Below are 20,779 nucleotides of genomic sequence, written 5' to 3' on the forward strand. Positions count from 1 at the left end.
CATGTCAGTGAAGGCTTAACACCCAGTGATAATTAGGCCGTCATAATGTACAAAAATAATTCACTCCCGAAAAATAACCAAAAATAGGCCGTCTAACCCTGCTGCGCCAGATGAAACCTATGGGTTTCAGCGACTGAACCCTGAACTGCGTTCCCCATCATTCTGCGAAGCGTGCACGTCGTTAGGGCTTCAGCCTGGATAAGGAGACAGCCATTTTATGTCCCCCGATCACGAGCTGGAAGAAATGCTCTTCCAACTCGAGAAAACGCTACGGGCCTTCGTACAGAGGTTGCAGCAGCTTCCGGACAGCATCCATCCTGGCCAGGACATGTGTGTGTGGGAGCGCAGGCAGGTACGGATGTGTGTCGGGTGGGAGGTGCACTTTTAAGGCGGTGGAGATTGTCTTTCAGCAGTCGTAGCAATCTCGAATCTGCGAGACCCGATCTCTTATCGAAGACCGGATTACTTAGGAGCCTTAGATTTCCCCGTATACCAGCTTCGCGGGGCTGGCACCAAATTCCTCTCGGCGGATTGTTCGGAGGCCAAGTAGGACGAGAGGCAAGACCTGAGTCCAGGACGGATCGTCGCGGGCCATAATGGCGGCTTTCAGCGTCCGGTGCCAACGCTCTAGCATCCCATTGGATTGCGGGTGGTGTGCCCTAGATTCCTGGCGTTTGAATCCCATGAGTTTGCCTAGCTCCGAGAAAAGGGTGGACTCGAATTGCATTCCCTGGTCAGCGATGATCACTGAAGGGACACCAAAGCGAGGGATCCACTCTTGACAGAAGGCTTCGGCACAATATTGCGCCGTAATGTCCTTCAGAGGTATTGCCTCAGGCCACCGCGTAAAACTGTCGATGATTATGAGGCAATACCTGAAACCGTGGGAGTCTCGCAAAGGGCCTACGATATCGAAATGTAAGGTCTGGAACCGCTTGGTAGTGCGGGAAAATGAGCCCACTTCCTTTCTTACATACCTGGTGACCTTACGCTTCTGGTATGCGATGCACTCTCTGGCCCAGGGGTTGACATCCTTATTCATGGAAGGCCAGATGTATTTCTCGGTGACTAACCGATTTGTTGTCCTGATGTCTGGATGCGCTAAGTCTTGAACCGCGTGGAACACTTCCTTGCGAAAGGACCGGCCAGGGTCCCTTTTCCGAGTATTCGCAGCAGAGAGAGAGGTTCGAGCCGAGGATGGGCAACTTCCGATTCGAATGTTGTTAACCCTGCTGCGCCACAAGTCAGTGGAGATTCTACTGCAAAATTCCATCCTGAAACACGAGTGCTAAGACTTTGTAGATCAGTAAGAAGTCACTAAATGTACTAGCTCCCGGAAACGAGAACCGAACTTTTAGTGGAACTCTAAAATCGAAGAATACTTGGAGACCTGTCGAAAAGTCAAAAGGCAGAGCCTGTACAACTAAAATCGATCTGAGTACGAGCAGCAACATAAGCAATACAACAAGGAGTTGAACAATTATACTACATAGCTGCTCGAAATCGAGGAGGTTCGACAAGCCATAAACAGCTTGAAAAGCTGGAGGGGTCCTGGTCTGGATCGGGTGCAGAATTTTTGGTATAAAAAATTTACCAGCATACACAGTCGGTTGTCATATAATATAAATCAGGTCATTAGTCCGCCGGAGGAATTTTCACCCTTCTTCTTTGCGTCCCTAAATAGAACACGGTGCAGGACCCCGCGGACACAAGATCGATTACTTGCTTACCAAGCCTCTACAAATTCATAACGTCCATTATTAGTGGAACGGTCAATGCGCGCCTCGAGACCAACAATATAATGTCGGAGGAGCAGAAGGGCTGTCGAGTCGGGTCAAGGGCTTCCAAAGAGCAATTCATTATTGACTCGGTAATTGTAGGACAAGTAACTAGAGGCCAAAGAAACCTGTTTAGTTGCTATATCGATTATGCCAAGGCTTTCGAAAGCGTACCGCATATTCTAATCGATATCCTACGTCTGTATCGCATTGATTCGAAACTAATAAAGATTTTGACGACAGTCCTGTCAGTATGCCACCCGCCTTATCAATGCGTTCATCTGAGGGTGCCATTACCTCAGAGCCAATCCAATCCCCAGGGGGATTCGTTGAGTCCTCTTTGGTTTTGCATGGGACTGAACCCTCTTTCATGGCTACTGAATGATGCTAGAGGGCATGGTTTTGCAATAATATATGGCCTACGTGCTAAGTGCGAGTTGACACACTTGATGAACTTAGATGGCATCAAGTTATATGTTGGTACTAACGACCACCTTAGAACCTTGTTACGAATAGTAGATATGTAGAGGCGTGACATTCGGATGGAATTTGGATTAGACAAGTGTCGAATTGGATTAGACAAGTGTCGAATCCAAGCCATCCGCAATAATGTTGCGGGAAGTTTTCGAAGGATTCTCCCATTAACCACCGGCCACCACCACCAGCGTTTAAATAGGTTAGATCGTCCGAGCCTAAATGCTTGGCAAGATTAGGTAAAATCCGGCAGGTGCCGAGGCTGTGACAACTCGGAAATAATAATAAGAAAAATACTCAGGGCTCTAATCAAATTAAGTGAGCCAAAGTACTTGGAGCGCATCAGTGCCATATGTCTAGCCGATAGGATTTTGTGCTATGATAGAGGACTGAAAGTATATTGAACAAGTGAAACCCCACAAGGTTCCGTCCTAGATCCACTTCTTTGCATAATTATACATACCGGATCGACGAACTGACTACTGACACCAGATTTTTCCACTACCGTGGCCAGAACTTGTTACGGAGACGATATTAGACCGGCATTTATTTTAATAATAACCCTTAATAGCAGAAATAATCCTTGTTAATATTTTCGTGAAAGAAAACAACATATTTATGGATGAATGGTCGAACGTATGCTATCGGAAAATCTTTTACCCGCTGGCACGGAGTGAAGATATCGCTGAGCGATAGAAGAGATGGAATGATTTGAAGGAAAGCCGCTGGACCCACTTTATCCTATTCCGTGATGAATCGAGCAACGCCACGACGAAGGTGACTACGAACTGACGCAATGGTAGTTGCACGCAAAGGTTATAGGTTAGCATACCTCTATTAATTCACAGAGATAGGTAAGAATGAGTGGGTGCTCGGAGGAGCCCAATTAGCGCTATGGTGCGCCGTCTTGATGCCACAAATTCCTAAAACCATACAAACTGCGGTAAGAGCAAGAAGGCAGAGTCCAGCCGGCTCATATCTAAAGTCTGCGCCTGCTTTGTAGTGCGAGTATATAATACCCTTAACAGCCAAGGGACTGTCAAGAGCAAAGCCCCGCCTAGTCAGCCCTCCAGCCCGTTCATTCCTCTCTATGCTCCTATGACCGGGAATGCAGAGGATGATGACGTTGGTCATGGCGCCCACACTGATCAGTGTGTTTCTGAACTGCTCCACCAACCTGAAGAATGGCCCCTTGGCGGTCTAAAAGGCTGTGTTACGCTTGGCGCTCGGATCGTGCCCCAGCCATTGACAGGTTTAGCAAAGGACTTAAACCATGTTCTATTGCAATGACCGAGGTGTATAATTCAAAGGGCCGAATTGGAAACTATGACTGCGAAGTATTTAACACCCGAAAACGTCATATGCTTGTATGCTTATATGTTGAAAACGATGAGGATAAGGACTGCAATCGAAAATGCGATATCAGTTAAGCCTATGACACGAGAGAGAGATAGGAACTTGCTTTTGCAGCTTGGAGCTGGGTCTTGAGTACACAGTGAATTTGAAATGCAGGTTTATCGAGCAATGGAACCGCCTTGAGTGCACTAACCAGAATGCATGCTTCTGACGTAATTTTATTAGCTGGCGATTTATATAGAAAAGATGACAATATCTGAAGAAGAACACGTGTTTATTGAAGCTCACTCCTGAAGCAATAATATGTGTTCATCAACTGTCGACAAATGACGAATTTCTCCTGGGAACGCATCTAAACTCAATAAGAAACCATAGGAGCAAACCATAATTTATACAGCAAATTTTACGCCACAGCTGGCTCTGCTGAAGTCCTTAAAATTGACTCAAACTCTTCTCGACATAAGGGAGCAAGGATTACTCGACACAAGGAAGGCATCTCCCTACTAAAATCAAGTTCTTCAGTAATATTAAGGAACTGTTCTCTGTATAAATAAACTAATGATCCTTTGCAGAACATCGACTTCGATAGATTATGCGAATACCAAGGTGGTTGAACAGCAAGCTACATGACCTCGTGCCGCGGTTCAACTCCCGATCACCGTCATGGACGTTGGTGATTTTTTAAAGGGAGTCTAATAATTACAGTGGGCCTAGTAAGAACAGCAGCTCTGGAACTGTAGTCAACAAAAAAACAACTGACGGTTTCATTCAGGGAAAAGGCAACCCATTGCTTCATCTCTACTCTGGCAATAGCATAACTGAAAGTGCCTGTTGATTGTTGGTTGCTTCCTGATAAGAACACGAATTATAACACCTGATTCAGGTCTGAGTTTATACCCATCTCCGCAACGCTAGCGGCAAGAGCCAATTGTGGAGATTGTATCTCCCACCTTTTCGGTCCACGGACTTTTAATTTTATGCAAAACCCCCAATTTAAAAAAACGGCCGACGGTTTCATCATGATCGATGGCTCAATCCCACAGATTCTTAATCTACCGAAAGAGGAAGAAAAGAAATTAATCATGAGGAGGTATAAGGCAGGCATATTATATCATGGCAACCATATGCTTGGCATGAAATTCCAGGGTCCAAGAAGCAACCTAGGATCATGTAACTAAAGAAATAACAACTAATAAAAGCAAACTGCATAGCAACGTCAGATAGTCTGTCTTTTCTTCCTCAAATGGTAGCCATTTGGAATGAACCCCGAATATAGTATAAGTCAAAAGCGTATTCCCGAGTTGACTTCAGTCAGTCGCAGGGACAGAGCTCAAAGTAAAAAGTAGTAACCATGCAACTATCTGCACCGCTGATCCATCTAGTTCGAAAAACTAGAAAGGGTCTTATTACTCCTACTCCGCACGCCATTTTAGCCATCTTTCTGGTGAACTACCTTCACATAAAAGCCGCGAAAATACAATAGAAAATAATATAATCGCCTTCCAAACCGTATTGGTAGGTCAGCAATCTGTCAATATTTTGACACTTGACCTGCAATTACTTTTTACAAATTCTCGAAAATATACATTAATGGCAAAATTGACCCTTTTCATTTGAGGAAAATTCATTTCCATGACCCCATACTTGCAAAATTTAGAAAAAGCTTAGAAGTGCGGAAACCATGGGAGACGCAAGGGCAGTTCGAATGACGGCCGATGAAAAAAACCCTCCGAATTCTACTTAAAGGTAAGGTAGAAGACAAGCGACCACCAGAAAAGTGTCGAAGCACATGGAGGAGTTGAGCTTTTTACATTGCAACTTGCAATCACAGCAAACCCAGCGAACCAAGCACCAGAGTGGCAGCAGAGGTTTATTGACAAGCAATGAGAAGAGTTGAGGCAATTGTCAGAAATAGATAATAATGACGTATGGATGCGATGAACATGGCATGTAGGGTTTAAGGAAAACCATATGAACAGTCGGTGAACACAAAATCAGCAGCTCTAACATTTCCACAGTCCAAATTTTTTGCCTCAGGGTATTTCTGTCGGCTCCTATACGATATGGTGCTTAATGGGTTCGATTCCAGTAGTTATTGGCGGACCTGGAGAGAGACGGCAGAGGTGTAACAGACACATCACAACCGATCATATATGTGCCAAGCATGTGCCAGCGCCTCTGTCTCAAGATTAGAGGTGGATGATATACACCTCAATTTCATACTATTGGTCCTTCCGTGGACGGTGGAGTTAGGCCTTAATATAGGTAATTCACCAAATAATCCTCTATAAATAAGTTTAACATAAAGAACTCGATATTTGGTTGGATAGTGTCAAAATAGGGCTAACTGCTTTGTCTAATATCTGCATCGAAGAGACTGCAAAATTCAGTTAAGTAAAAAAACTGTGGAAACTGGAAAATTGTGAGCGATCGACGTCATACATATCAAAGGCCTAAAATAGGTGCGAAGATTACTTTAAATCCCCAACAAGAAGGATTGATCAGGGGAGAGTCGAAATGAGCCTATCAAGTCCCATTTGAAAGTGTCTTGCAAGTTGGTGATCCAAAAGGGATGAACTCAGTAGTAAAATGCAGTGGGCTGAAATCAGACGTACTTTACATCCAAGGAAAACTCGTGGAAATAACAGACATTTCTAAACAGGATATATTTTAGGACATTTTTTTAATCAGATTAAATTGACCCTAAAACCGTCGCTGTAACATAGGAAATCGTATGTTTGAAGGAGACAATTTTATGGTTGGGATTGACAGTCTATTTAGTAAACGTTTCATCGTTAATTTTAAGATCAATCCTTGCTTCAAAAAAGGAGCTTCGAACTGCAATGCATATCCGATTAGAAATGGAGGATGGTACCATAATTGTACCTTAGGCGAAAGCCCAAATGGTTCCGTTCGAAAGATTTTCACCGTCTTAACCTGAATTGTGTTCGGCAAAAATAAAAGAGGGCTTGTAGACAGGCTTGGAATTTGTGATGGTTGCGAACAACTTCAATGCGTCAACTAATCAAAATAAACGCAAGTTATATTTTCGATGGGACTGAATTTGAACTGAACCCGGTGGTGACACTCATAAAGCAGAACTCGTAATTGGTCTCAATGGTAAAGCGGCAATTTTGCGAAGCCAAGCACCAAACACCCCAAAGATATTGCAGCAACCGAATTTTCCAAGAAATAATAACCAACCATTGCGATTGTCTAACAGGACTGAAGTTTTTGTAGCCCATTTACGTCTGGCTAAATATAAGTCGGAAGCCTCCTCTTTGTTGCTGCTTTACTACCAAAGCGATTCATCTGGAAGTGATAAAAAATCTGTCAGTAGATGCGTCTCTATAAACATTGAAGAGGATCATCGGAAGTAGAAGAACATAGCCTACTTCAGACTAACCACACTTTTTATTGATAAAGGAATAAAAGGAGCCAATTAGAATGAATCCATTAGTGTAGGAACAATAGAGCAAGGAATAACTCGAGGCGATTTCAGGAAAGATTGAACTGGAAGCAGTCCAAAAACAATGTTCAAAATCGTAGAAAATATCAGGAACGTAATATGGAAGAACAGACGAAAGTATTGTCTAAAATTTACCCCAATGTCGTCCGTCCTGTCGCCCTCTATGGTTCTGAGTGTTGGCCGACTATAGAAAACAATGAACGGCATCTTGCGCTAATGGAGACAAAGATGTTGCATTGGAGTAGTGGCGTGATACGTTTTGATCACATTCGAAGTGAGGATAACCGCAATCGATGTGGGGTTGCACCGATCGTGGCAAAAGTATAAGAGAGGCGCCTTCGATGGTATGGTCACATAATTCGCGCTAACGAGAATTCAATTGCCAAGATTGGTTGGAACATCGATGTTAATGGTAAACGGCCAAAAGGCCGGCCGAAATGACGGTGGCTTCATACGCTGGATGGGTACTTAAAAGCCTCACGATTGCATCCCGATAAGGCGTTGGATAAAAAAAAATGGTGAAACCGATCCCGAAGAGCCGACCTCGCTTGTGAATGGGACAAAGTTTGAAGATTGTCGTAAAAAAAGGAATTGGAAATGCCGATCAGAAATGTTGACCGCTTACTTCAGAGGAAGCTACCTTCAGACCAATGAATATACCAGTTGACAGTAAATCCATCTAGAGACAAGGAGTTTCCCGGATAAATAACGTAAATCCTACTTACAGCAACTGATTCAAAATACATTGCCTGGAAGAAATTGGATTAATCACTGCATTAGCTGGCTGCTCGATCGACCAGGATTAGACGAATCCCGAAGCAACACACTCTACTCTTATGACTGCATTTGGGTGTTATACCTTCGAGCATCACCAAACTACTCACCACGGTATAGCAGACAAAGGAATAGCACCTTCTGTCAACTGATTTGAAATAATTTTTACCAATAACTCTAAGGTTGCTAATACTTCAGCCTTACGTGCTTATACAATCGTCGTTTGGTCTGCACATAAAAGTTGTCAAAGTTTCGATTTTCAAAATGAGTATAATGTACACCAACTTTATAAGGAATTCCACCGTTTGCTCGGCAATGCTCGGAGCATTTGAGATTGATATTAGCAATGCTGAAGCACTCCAGTACCATTGCTTCATGCATGGTATCGCGACAGATGCTAGACCTTTTTATGATACGATATGAGGAACCAAGAACATACAGTAAGAAAGCTTCAAAGGGGAGAATAGTGCCTCCTACTTCTGTCCCAAGACGAAAGTACCACTCGCTATCATGCTTGGCATTTACCGCTGCACCTACAATTTGGCATATCGACTAATCCACCTGCAACAGACTCTTATAATTCCAACCAACTGTGGAAGGAATTTTACTTTTGGAGAGTTACCACGGTTTCTATTTTGCTGGACCTCCGCTTCCTCTTGTTGGCAGCATAAATCGACAGAACTGTGAAAAACAACGTACCTGGCTGGTAACGTGGTTCACTCAGGTGGACGCACAAAGGATTCTCATATAATTAGGTCCCTGGACCACAATCCACGTGACGGCGAATCGGACCAATTGGCAGAAAACTTTCCCACTATTTTTGGTGCGCGGACGTTTCTGCTTTGGGCTAGAATCCAATTTTTTAAAAATAGGTGACCTGTACTGTCATTCTTTGTACCGTTATTTTCATATTGAATGAGACAGCCTTCAGTTGGAAAGCACTCGTCTTCGCAGATTTGAGAGGATCCACATATTGAAAAGTGTTGAAAATGGGTAAACGTAGTGTGATGCAAGGTCGGAATGCCAGCGCCAAAACACTCTTTTTACAGATGATCCTTGCAGGTAGCAACTGAATTTAGCTACCTCCAAGCGGATCATATCAAGTTCCTAAAATTTAAGCAGAAAATAAGATGTGAAATTCAAGCTCATAAAATTCAAAGATTCCGTAATGTCATAGTTACTGCTGTAAACTTATCAAAGCAAGTTGGAGCATTTTTCATTTCCCTGAATTTTCCTATAAAAAAAAGGCAGACCTAGTGTCACTCATCCTTTATTACATCAAAGACCAACTCTTTTCCGGACAATATCGACTTTCCATTTTATAGCCTCTCTACGGGGACAAAACATCGGAATTCTCTTCAAGATAACAAGATAAATGGCCTCCCCATTTTATATGATTTATAAAAAGAGACAAATGAGAAAAAATTCTAAAAATGGAAGGAAAAAATTGTTTTACTTCTTGAGAAATTCAGAAAATTGATCTCGTTTTGCTTTCCTCATTCTTTGTAGGCATCTTCAACTTTGATGTATTGTTTTATGTAGGAGTTTGTCAAGTATTGAGTGGAAATCAAGTCATATAAAAAATTTGTAACGACTGCGGTAAATTTCGTAGGAAGGGATATTAGGAGTTAGAGTTCAGGCTTGTCGGAGTTGGATGAATCTAATCGAAGCTGGGTAATTCGCCTGGAAAATATTGTTATTTATAAAGGATATAAGTTGCTCGCAAAATGAATTTTAGGTTGTTGGGTAAGTGGCTACACGTGTAACCATTTAAGGAGAGTGTCCTTAAATGACAATTTTGAAAGGCTCCACTCGAACAGAGAATTAGCTTAGAAGCTTTTAATGATCTTCAATCAAAATCAATCAGGTCAGATTGAAATCTCTCCGCTAGTTCCAGCTTTTCCAATGGGTGTTGGAGCTGGACGATACTTTTTGGACCCCTCATTGTAGCACATAGAAGATAGGACCGTCACCGAGTTTCAAGCCAACTCTCTGACAGCTGAACCATCTTACTTCATGAACTTCAACTCTAGTCAGATCACAGAGAGAGCCTAGCAAAGTGGCGTGACTGGTGAACTGCCAAAGTAGCCATTTGGTTAGTTTCATTGGAGGTGGAGTAACACGAAACACCACCACCTTCAATGATTAGACTCAAGCGCGACATCACATGCTTTGAAGTGACATAAAATGAGAGGCATGAGCTCATGACTTTCGTTGTCTAGATGCGAGGTGCATGCACATTCCCCCTATTGTACGACCGAAGTGAGCCACCAGATGTGTTCCTCTTTACTTATATAAATCATGGAATACATTGGAAATTTTCTTCCATAGCGAGAGGTGAATTTAAACTTCGGGTATATCTCAAATTTTAATTAACAATCCAGTTGTTAGCAGGCCATGTGGGATGAAGAAAGTTTAACTCCCAACACAGGAACTGCTTTCATAAATGATATGACTGACTGTTGACAACTGACTGCGATCGGTCAAACTACCCTCAATCATAGAAACGGTATGGAAAAGCGAGGTAGTTAAGTCAAAATAGTGCACAGATTCTGTTAATGGATCCCAATCAACTAATAATCTGTAGTTTTTATGCTGCTGGCCAATAAAGTGTATTGGAAATGTTCTGTGACAATCTGTTGATGGATTACAGGGAGCCTCAAATTTATCTCAAAAACCGTTGCCCATGACGATCGAGAGGAGCGGCTAGATCGCAAAACATACCACGAACAGAAAGCCGAACAACTTCTAACGATGATAAGGCAATGGAACAAAGGAAAACTTCGGAATAGATCCTTCTTTGATGCTATCTTTCTGTCCTTAACTGTTAATAAGGTAAGGCATTGTTGTTCGGGTCTGCTAGCAATTACTGAAGCTTCCATTATACTTTCAATATATGGTTGCCAGTCACCCCTTGGTGGAGTATAGCGCCTCAACCACACGTACGCACCATCGCTCGCGATTACCTGGAATGCCATTCAACACTCGACTTCCCGAGATGTTTGCACTCCTCCTCAACTGTTCTGCGCAAAGAGCTCTTCGAGCGACCCACTTGTCGACCATAGCCCGCAATGAATTGTTACCCCTTGTAAAAGTGCGACCTATCAATTGCCACTTCCGCCTTCCGATCACATCGTCAGGCCTGTGCGCTGAACAAGTTCTTCGTTTGCGATACTGGCAGACTAGCCCACTTCGATGATACGATGCAGACAGGTATTAACGGAAGTTTGGAACTTCTGAGAAACAATGGAGTTCACTTTCCTTGTGCTATTCCCATATAGCAACACAAATAACAACTAGGATAGAAGAGTCTTGACCTTGGTGTTGAAATTACATTTACAGATTTTAGACAGGGCGCTGTTAATGCGTCGAGCAACATTTAGTTCGGTGCCACTGCCGGCAGAAACCACACTTCCTAGATATACAAATTGGACGACGCTTTCGATGCTACCCCCATTAATGCAGACAGGGGAAGTGCGAGGACCCGAAAGACTGAGAACCTTGGTTTTGTTGGTATTTGCCTTCAGTCCAAATTTATTTACCTCTCTTTCTAAATCCAGAACCATATGGCCAAGGTGAGAGACAGAGACAGATGCCATCAATATAGTCGGGATGTTTGAGGAAAGATGTAATCATCCATTGAACTCCTCCACGTTCACCGGACAAAGCAGCATGAAAACACCACCGATAACAAGAGGAAATAATATCGGTAATAGAATGCAACCCTAGCGGACTACGCTTTGCATCTCAAAACTTTCCGAGATTTTACCGCGGTGCAGCAGATGACATTTAGCGCCTTCACAAGTCGCTCTGATGATAGCTGTTAGTTTCTCCGGAATGGCTGTCCTCCGTAGAGCCTCCGAATACACTTTCTATTCACACCATCGAAAACTTTCTCGAAATGGCTGAAGAGCAATTGTAACGAAAATCTAAATTCCGTGCACTGTTCCACAATGATCTGTAGAGTTTTGATGTGATAAATGCAAGACGATCCGGTGCGGAAACCAGGCTGCTCTCTGTCGATTCAGCTTTCGAGAGGTTCTTTGATGCTTCCCAGGATTATTTTAGGTATTATCTTTGTGACGGCAGAGAGCATGTAGACACCCTTCCAATTGTCAGACCCAAAACGGGCCCCTCCTTTGGAATCTTGACGATCATCCCCTTCTGCCACTCACTCAGAAAGGTCTCGGATTCCCAAGATTTTCGTACGGGTGGAAATAGCAAAGCTACAGTAGCTGTAGGCGCACCGATATATAATTCTGCCCATAGACCGTCAAGCCCAGAGGCTTTACTCCGTTGAGTGCGTTGATGGCCAAAATGATTTCTTTTCTGCTTGAAGGATCAGTCTGTATCCGCATGTTACAGTGGCCAGCCAAAAGGGGGAACTTCACCAGATGTCATACGGTTAAGAACGGTAGTGAAGTGTTCTTTCCAGCTCTTTAGTTGTTCATCATCATGGATGATAAATCGACCGTTGGCGACCTTCACAGGACCATCGAAACATTTGCCACCATAAGCAAGCTCTTTCTTGATGCAGTAGAGATTTCTAAAATCATTGCGGCATCTTCCCTCACCAGCGAAATAGCAAAATTCTCTCGTGCCACGACGAACACTACGCTGAACTTTTCTGGATTTCACTCGGTATCGGAGTTTGAGCGCATCACGGCTGTAGAGTCTTCAACTCCTTCCCTTCATCGATTTGCTTCCACGATTCCGCAGTCAGCCAGGTCTTATGGCGCTCTTTCGGAACGTGGCCGACGACCTGTGCAGAGAGAGAAGAGCATGGCAGCCCAACGCTCATCGGTATTTTCAGACGATTTACTCAGTATATCAGCGTCCGATCAGCAAGATGGCTCTCCCACTGTCAAGCGGCAATTGAATCATACAACCGGTCGATTTTGAACTTAGGGGATCGCAGCTCCAACCATGCGAGAAGTGGCGGATGCAACACGCAAGCGAACGTAAGCGACCATCAAATGGTAGTCCCTTTCGAGGACGATGTCATCGCGTCTTTTGTTAAGCACATCCAAAAGACAACTTCTAAATCTGCTACTGATCGGTGGAGGTGGTCCATTTGATTGCTTGTTCCGCGTCGTTTTATTGAAACCCACCTGACCTTATAGCAGGCTCTGTCCTCAAACAATGTGCCACCAATGACGAGGTGGTCGAAGTTTCATAAATCCACAGACTTCCATCCATTACCATTGCGTATACCAAAATCGTGTTTAGGAAGCCTGCGCTGAATTTTGAACTGCGAGTAATTGCTCGTAGAAAGCATCCTTCTCCACTACATTGGATGTCTCCGTTGGTGGGTAGCATTGTACAATTGTGATGCTCCTTAATCTGGATCGGAGTCTATCAGTTAAGAGTCTTTCAGAAACCGGCTCCCAGATGAAAAGAGCGCGTCTTGCGGTAGCCATCAGAAGCAACCCGTCACCGAATTCATGTCTGCTACCACTTAGTTTTCCTGAGTACAAAAGCACATTGCAATTAGTGTGGCAAGATCGAGAGTAGTACGTACATTCCAGAAACCAATCGTAGTTCGTTTTTGTTGGCGAAAGGTCGTTGCCTTGAGGTCAGTCCCTATCCGAAGCGTTGTTGACGTTTCGGTAGCAATAAAGTTTCAAAGTTTGCAGGTTGCTAGCCCACAGATTTGTATCTCTTTTAGTCGCCTCTTAGGAGAAGAAGGGAAAACCATGAGTACATTCTTAAGCCCCAACTCACAGGAATTGTGGCTTCTGGCAAATGTATACTTTTATACGAATTTATTTAGTGATTCATGCCAGCAGAGACAAACGAGTAACATTTGTTGCCCAAGAAAATATGACCGTCTGGGAAAGCTAGCAGTCGCACAAAAATTGCTTGCGTATCACCATATTCTTTTCTTATATTCCCTCCCTCAATTTTATGGTAAAATTCCAGAAGCCTTCATTATACTTTCCAGGCAGTCTAGATTTCTATTCTAAATAGAAGTTCATCTGAATCGTTGCGCTCATAATTTTTGCTGACGCAATTATTTACTTTATTTCAGACTCTTAAGTATTGCTCTTGATGCGTGATGCAGTAGATTCATTCAGCTGCAACATAAAGGAACCAGTTTGAGGTTCCTGCAGCTTCCATTGATATGACAAAACCTTTTCAACGTTTTCCAGCACCATTTTGTCAACTTCTACGTCTGGAGGGTGGGGTACTTAGGCCAGAAAGGCAGATTTAGACATCTACTCCGAAATTCCCCCTTCCTACCATGGCTTATTAGCTCTCACGATATTTTAAGGGCTTGCACCACATCGTACTTGCCTTAAACGGATTGACTTCACCTTACACTTTCACATTTCTATGTAGGAAGCTCCACTACTTCACTCCCCAGGGTATTTCAGAATCGAGTAGCTTTTCTTGGAGCGCCTAACGTAGTTCTTGTTGGAATCGTACCTCTCCTTTTAGTTCATTCTTCTTCGTTCAAATTTAAATCACCAAATGCCTAGGTAGCAAAGCTGTCTACCTTAGGCAGTGTATACTATTTCTACTTACTAAACCCAAGATCCCTCACGAAACCATCATAAGGTCTTACATCGTAGAAGTGGAACTGATCACCCCCCCGCCTTCCTTCTGCGACGCCCGTCCGTCATAGTGAGTGTTACTGACACTACCAAGGAGCGGAGTATCAACGAGAAGGTCAGTGAAAGATCTTTGACTACTAAGAGAGGTATACATTTATGGGCTAGGGGCTTTATTTCGACAGTTACAGTTAGGTTTCGGTGTTTGTGGATGATCATCGAAAATTCTTTTAAGCCTCCACAGACTAGCTTTTTCTAGCTTATACTAGAAATTCAGTGATATCGGTTAGAAGTCTTTCGTCTAAGGGAGGTAAGGGAGGCTTAGATTCAAATAAATGCACTCCTTTCTATATTTAATTTAAAGTCTCAACAGTAGCAGTCTACCAGCAGCAACGCGAGAGCGGGGAGCTTCGTCGCTTCAAGTTCAAAATGGTCCATGTCTAAAATGTGACTGTCATTCAATAGTGAGGAAACCATCTTGCTACCTAAGCAACTGATGTTTTGAATAATTTACTTTATCTCTGAAGCTAATAAAGTGGTCTACTACTCCGCACACATCCGAAAACATGAGGAAATCTTCTCTCCTATCCTCTTTGTTTTGAGCGAGTGACTATCATATTATTCTGTGAACACGCACCCCAGCAGGTACTCCTGCTTAACATTCTTGGGTTCTGGCGGATCTGCAGGATGAAGTTATACCAACCATGATCAATTTACTTACAGCTTTACAGCCCAGACGAACTTAACGAAAGCAACCTGTTCATCACATCCTAGAAATTATTCGAGGCGAAGTTTAACAGCTTAGAAAGTGCCCCTTTTCATATATTGGAAATTTAGATTCCACGACTGAGAACTTGGGGTGCTCCAAACATTGGGGCATTAAGTTTCCTTCTATTTGTAGAGTTTGTATAATAGATTTGATACATGCGTGATGCAGATAGGAGAATAACAAAGAAAGGACTTACTTTTAGAATGGTTGCAGCATGTCGTATATATCTTTCAATCTGCAAGGAAAATAAAAGAAAATTTAAAAACTAGAAAAAGATATTTTGAAAGCTTAAATAGATGTTATTTAAATGGAGAAACTTCTTCTGTTTCATACATTTTTGTTACCAACTTAAGCCTTAAGCTAAGCCTTAGCTAAAGTCGCTCTCAATTCCTTTCAAGGACCAAGGCAAGACTGTGAACAATTTCGGTAAAAATTTAATTAAAATCGTTCCTGCAACATTATGAATACCCCCAAAAGTGGTCATTATTGGACAGGACTACCAAAAAAACCGAAGCCCAACAATAAAAACAAGCCTTTGACCGAACTGCGAGCCAGCAAGCAGGCTCAAACAAAAGCTGGCATGTAACTCGGGAGTGTTTAAATTGGTGAAATTTAAAACAGACCAGGTCAAGCTGAGCGATAAGTGGTCGTGTACGAAAGCGATTTCCAACATGCCCATCAAAAGTTTGTTTGACTAAAAAATTTATGAAACTGAAAAGTTCGTGTATTTCCATGAAGGACCGTCATCGCATTCCACTCTCATCCACTCGATATCAAAAGAGTCCCGTGAAAGATTGCAAATTGAAAAATAGCGAAAATTGAAAACAACAAGAGGGAAAAACCAGCGAAATATCCGGGGGAAAAAAAATTTAGCGAATATGTGCATATTTTCCTTTTATTTTTATTTAGATTCGATTTCTCTCCTTTTTTCGAGCTGACCAATTTTCGCTTGCATGGTCAGCGGACAGAAAGGAAAACACGAGGTTTTTTCGTTGGCCGTAAATGGTTTTGATGGATAGTGGCAGACATGATGGAAACCTGTGATCGGGGAAAGTGAGATAATCGACATGAGGTCTCTAATAATCGTCAAAAGTGGGAGGATGTCAGGGAAACGTGGGTGGCTTTCATCATGGATAGGAACTTTAAGGAAAATGTCAACCATTTCAAATCCATGCACGTTAGATTGTGTGCGGTTCGCTTCCAAGCAAGGTTTTATAATATATGGCTTGTCAATATACATGATCCAACTGAAAAAAAGACGACAAAATCAAAAGATGAATTTTACGATAGCCTGGGAAAACTATACGATTCATTGCCTTCGAATGACGCCAAGATATTGCTCGGCGAACTCAACACCAAGATTGGAAAGTGGAGACATATCCAAAAACGACTGTATGGCACAGTCTCGTTGACATATCAAATGATAACGGCCAACGCTTCATATATAATCGACATGCTTCGCACGTAAGCGCATTGACAAAAGGACATGAGCGTCCCCAGGTAGACCACGTTCTGATCAACAAAAGATGGTTATTCAGCATCATCGACGTGAGATCATATCGAGGAGAAAACTGTCACTCCGACCACTTAATAGAAAAAGCGTCTACAGGTACCGAATTTCAAAGTAAATTTAACGTTGGAAAGTTAAGAAATGATTTAATCGCAAAAGAATACCAAGCAAAACTGGAAGAATCTCACGGGGAAGCCTAGAGATGACACCAGGTATGATTTAAAAGATGTTATCAAAACAACAGCAGAAGAAATGGTTAGAAATGAATCCTGATGCCGGAGAAATGATTACCTTGATGATAATGACAGGAACCGCCTGACAAGAAAAATTAGGCATGCAGACAACATATGGGACAACACACAAGGACAAACAGATCCCCAAAGAATACCAAAAAGTGTGATATCCCCCCCACCCACAAAAAATGTGAGGTATCACATTACTTAGTACTTCCTATGAAATCTTCACAACAAATCTATAGAGAACAATTAGGCTGCACGCCGATAAGATGATTGGTGAAAACCAAGGAGGTTTTCGGACTGAAAGATCCACCATTGATGAACTATTTACGGTCAAATAATTGCTAAAAAATGCTGGGAATTCAACATTGATGTCCGAGGTGTTCTAAATGCTCATCTAAATATAAGAAGCCGAAGTTGAAGATTCGCAGCAGAGAGTGGGTGAATCTGTGAAAGGTGTGCATATTGTCGTTTTCGGAATGTCTTCGGGAGCCACAAGGTTGAGAAAATACGGCAGTTTGCGATAGAGTACGCAAAATCGTGGATAAGTGGGCTAGGGTACTGGTCTGGAATGGTCTAAGCATTTAGACGTCTGTAGTCGCCACATGTTCTCCATTTGCTATTGGATTTAGGGACCATGTGATATGGCAAACGTCAACTGTTTGAAGGTCTGCAAATACCCTGCTTGAAAAGTTCTTCGAACTCTTTCCGCACAATTGCGAACTTTTGCAGTGGTAATGGTCATACCTTAGAAATAACCGGGGAGCCAGTAGTGTTGTTGTGGTGCTGAACATCATGCTTAACGGGTTCAGAGAGACTACGATCGGCAATGATGTTGCGGTATTTTTGAAGACGTGCGTCGACAGCGTATGCAAATCCGCGCCTACGGTGGGTATACTGACCTTCGCGATAACGAAGCGCGAAGAAAACACTCATGGAAGTCCTAAACTCAAGTCCACGTGCCTGTAGCTATACGTATGGATCGACGGAAAATTTGCTGCCGTGAGTTCTAACAATTGCGGTATTAAATTGTTATGCCGGGATACGGAAAGAACCGAAACTTCAGCGCCTGTATTGACCAGGTAGTTGCGCCGGCTCAAGAAGTCGCAGATTATACGGCGGCGTTGTGCTGCATTTCGGATAGCAGTTGCCAGAATTCCCGGTAAGTCTGATTTATTTGGTGAGAAATTGCAGAGGCTGGTACAATTTTCAGTCTTTTCGGCGAACCTACGATGGTACCAGCATGCCTCAATACTTGCCGAAGGTCCCGACGATCTACTAACCGATCGCTGATCTAGACCTTGATCTAGTCGCACTCTCCGAACGCAAAGCACCAACGGTCTCTGCGAACTCAGAGACAGTGGCAGCTATTTCCGTCGCTACCTAGTGTAGCCGAGCCACCTAGCTCTGGCATATTCCGCTGCGAATGTTGATAGGTGGTCGCGCTCGTTGGATTTCCTGGGGCACCGGCTCTTCGAGTGTGCCTGGATGCCAGGATCTGGGAATTTTGTTTTTCTTCCTTCAGCCACTCGCTTGCGTTCTTCTTTAGCTTTCTTCTCTTGTGAATGTAGGCGGTACCGAAAGTTAGGTCTCGATCTAAGGATGTTGCTTCTTGATTCAAGTCTGCCGTCCTGGAACCTTATTAGCCCGAGTCGGACAATGGCGAAGGTGGTTCATTTAGTGAGAGAATTTTCAGTTGACTTGGGTGATGGCAGTCCTGCAGATTCGGCGTTGCTCAGTGGGGTGCCACATTTCCTACTTTCAGCGTGTCAAAACTAGAGAAACGCAGTTGATTTCCCTCTTTATTTAATATTAATGTCATTTTATTAATTATTTAAATTGCATTGAATACGGAGGAGTGACCTCTCTACTCCTGCTTGACTTGTCCTCTCGAACTCCTACTGACATCGAAAAACAATTTTCGCTGTCGTAGCCAACTCGATTCGCACTTCCGCGCGTGCCACACGCAAGTTGTTCGCTCCGTCACAATACGATTCAAATTCTGGAAAGTGGCTTTCTAGAAGAATTTTCTTGGTTTCCTTTGCAGTCTATGTGGACCTTCCATCGGATCCCTTCAGTGACCCAACGGGACAAGTTGGATCTTTAACTAGAGTCTTTTGGAGGCGCATTCCTTCTAGAAGTGATTTTATTTCCTCGCGGAATTTCCTCCACGAGACTTTCTTGCCGCTTTGGATCTCTTTGTTTTACTGCGTAACTATTCGGTTATATTCACCCAACTACCAAGAGCTGTAAATGATATGCCTTCTGTAGCAATTGGACATGAGCACTAGACTCGGAACAGCTTTTTTCAACAGCTTATCCATATTGCAAAGAAGAGCACCTTTAATCGTCATCTTTAGATCTCGATATGCGACCAATGTCCTCAGATACAAAGGAGGTGATGCATATAATCAATTAATGCAACATAAAAAGTAAGTACATTCCATACCCGTATAACGCTTACGACCCTGTATGGTCACAGCATTTTTTTCCGAATTAAACTACCCATAACTTCTGATATCATAATAATCGTCGCCATTGTTTTTTAATCCCCCGAACGATTTCCTCTCGATTTCATTAACTCGCAATTACCGCGAGTAATTTGGCCGCAATGTTCTGTAAGTGAATACACACACACAGTACGTAATAATAGTGATAAAAATAAAATCCACTTTTAATCCTGCCACGCTTGTTGCCTGTATATGCCCTGCTTTATTTTTATCTCCGGCTCACGAGATAAATCTGCAGAATATTGAGGCCTTACAAGCGCATCACCAGCAGCTGAAGCAGCTCCTTTTTATGGCCAGCGATATAAAATTCCATACATACTAAGCGACAGATCTTCTAACTTCACTTTTATTGTTTTCAGTCAATAACGTGTAGATTGGGGATGAAGACGGAGGAGTCAGAGAAGAGACGATGAGATGACCTTAAATGCGTCATTTCTGTACTATTTGCGGCTTCTGATTAAAATGGCGCCCGTCAATATTATGCATCTTGCGATTGGTTTAATTGCTACGTAATCTTCTTTAATCAATTGTAATTCCTATGTCTGCTGACATGCTGGGGGCTGAGAATGTTGACAGAGAAAATTTTCTGATAATTTGCACTTGGGGCGATGAGAGATGTGATATAAATTGAATTGTTTAGATAGCATCTGAAGGTCATGGAGTCGGTTTGATCATCTTCGATAGAATTATTATTTGTCAAAGTCAGAAAATAGAAGGATGATGTAAATAGGGTGGGAATCGACTACAGAAGGTCACACGCCGGATTGAATAAGAAGAGAGAAAAGTAATATGAACTAAATTACGGAGAAACGTCATGCAGTTTTAGGGTCGCCTGGGGTGAACGTAACGAACGCGTACTATTGTACTGAGATAAATTTTGTCTCAGAGATGTCCAGATATCGTGACCAAACTATTCCTTTTATCTTTGAGCTGGAATTAAAAAAGGACTTCCGAATGTTTTTCAACAAAGGGAGATGGTTCCCCCAAGGGATGGACAACAAATATCCTGAATAATCCACCAAAGAAAGGTAAGCTTTCATGACAAAGAACCAAAATCTTTGAGGTGCATTTTTTAAGTATGTTCTTTGCAGTTGGCATACGCTAGGTTGTCTTTTTGCCAGTTAATTCGGGAAAAAGCCGGAGGTATCCCCACTCACATTCGTCATATGTTCCATCTTTAATATTTATGCACCCCGGTTGAAAGCATTCGGGATTAGCACCCCAGTTGGAGCGGCTTAAGGGATCAATTAGCATAGAGTGATAATGATTGATCATATACCCATTAAATGGTGACTGATGTTGTCTAGATAAAATAACTGCTATAAACTAACGAATAAACTTCCTAAAGT

General features: G+C 42.7%; 1 protein-coding gene across 10 annotated transcripts in view; it reads right to left on the reverse strand.

Annotated features, from left to right (window-relative positions):
• Nucleotides 1-15,409, reverse strand: part of LOC119649845 (fat-like cadherin-related tumor suppressor homolog) — a 396,664-nt gene extending 381,255 nt beyond the window's left edge. For all 10 annotated transcript variants that reach the window (XM_038052198.1, XM_038052197.1, XM_038052196.1 and 7 more), the window contains exon 1: nt 15,372-15,409. The gene's annotated coding sequence lies outside the window, so the exon portion shown is untranslated. The remainder of the gene's footprint in view (nt 1-15,371) is intronic.
• Between the last annotated feature and the right edge of the window lie 5,370 nt (nt 15,410-20,779).

The sequence above is a fragment of the Hermetia illucens genome, chromosome 2, assembly GCF_905115235.1.
Source record: "Hermetia illucens chromosome 2, iHerIll2.2.curated.20191125, whole genome shotgun sequence".
NCBI lineage: Eukaryota > Metazoa > Arthropoda > Insecta > Diptera > Stratiomyidae > Hermetia > Hermetia illucens.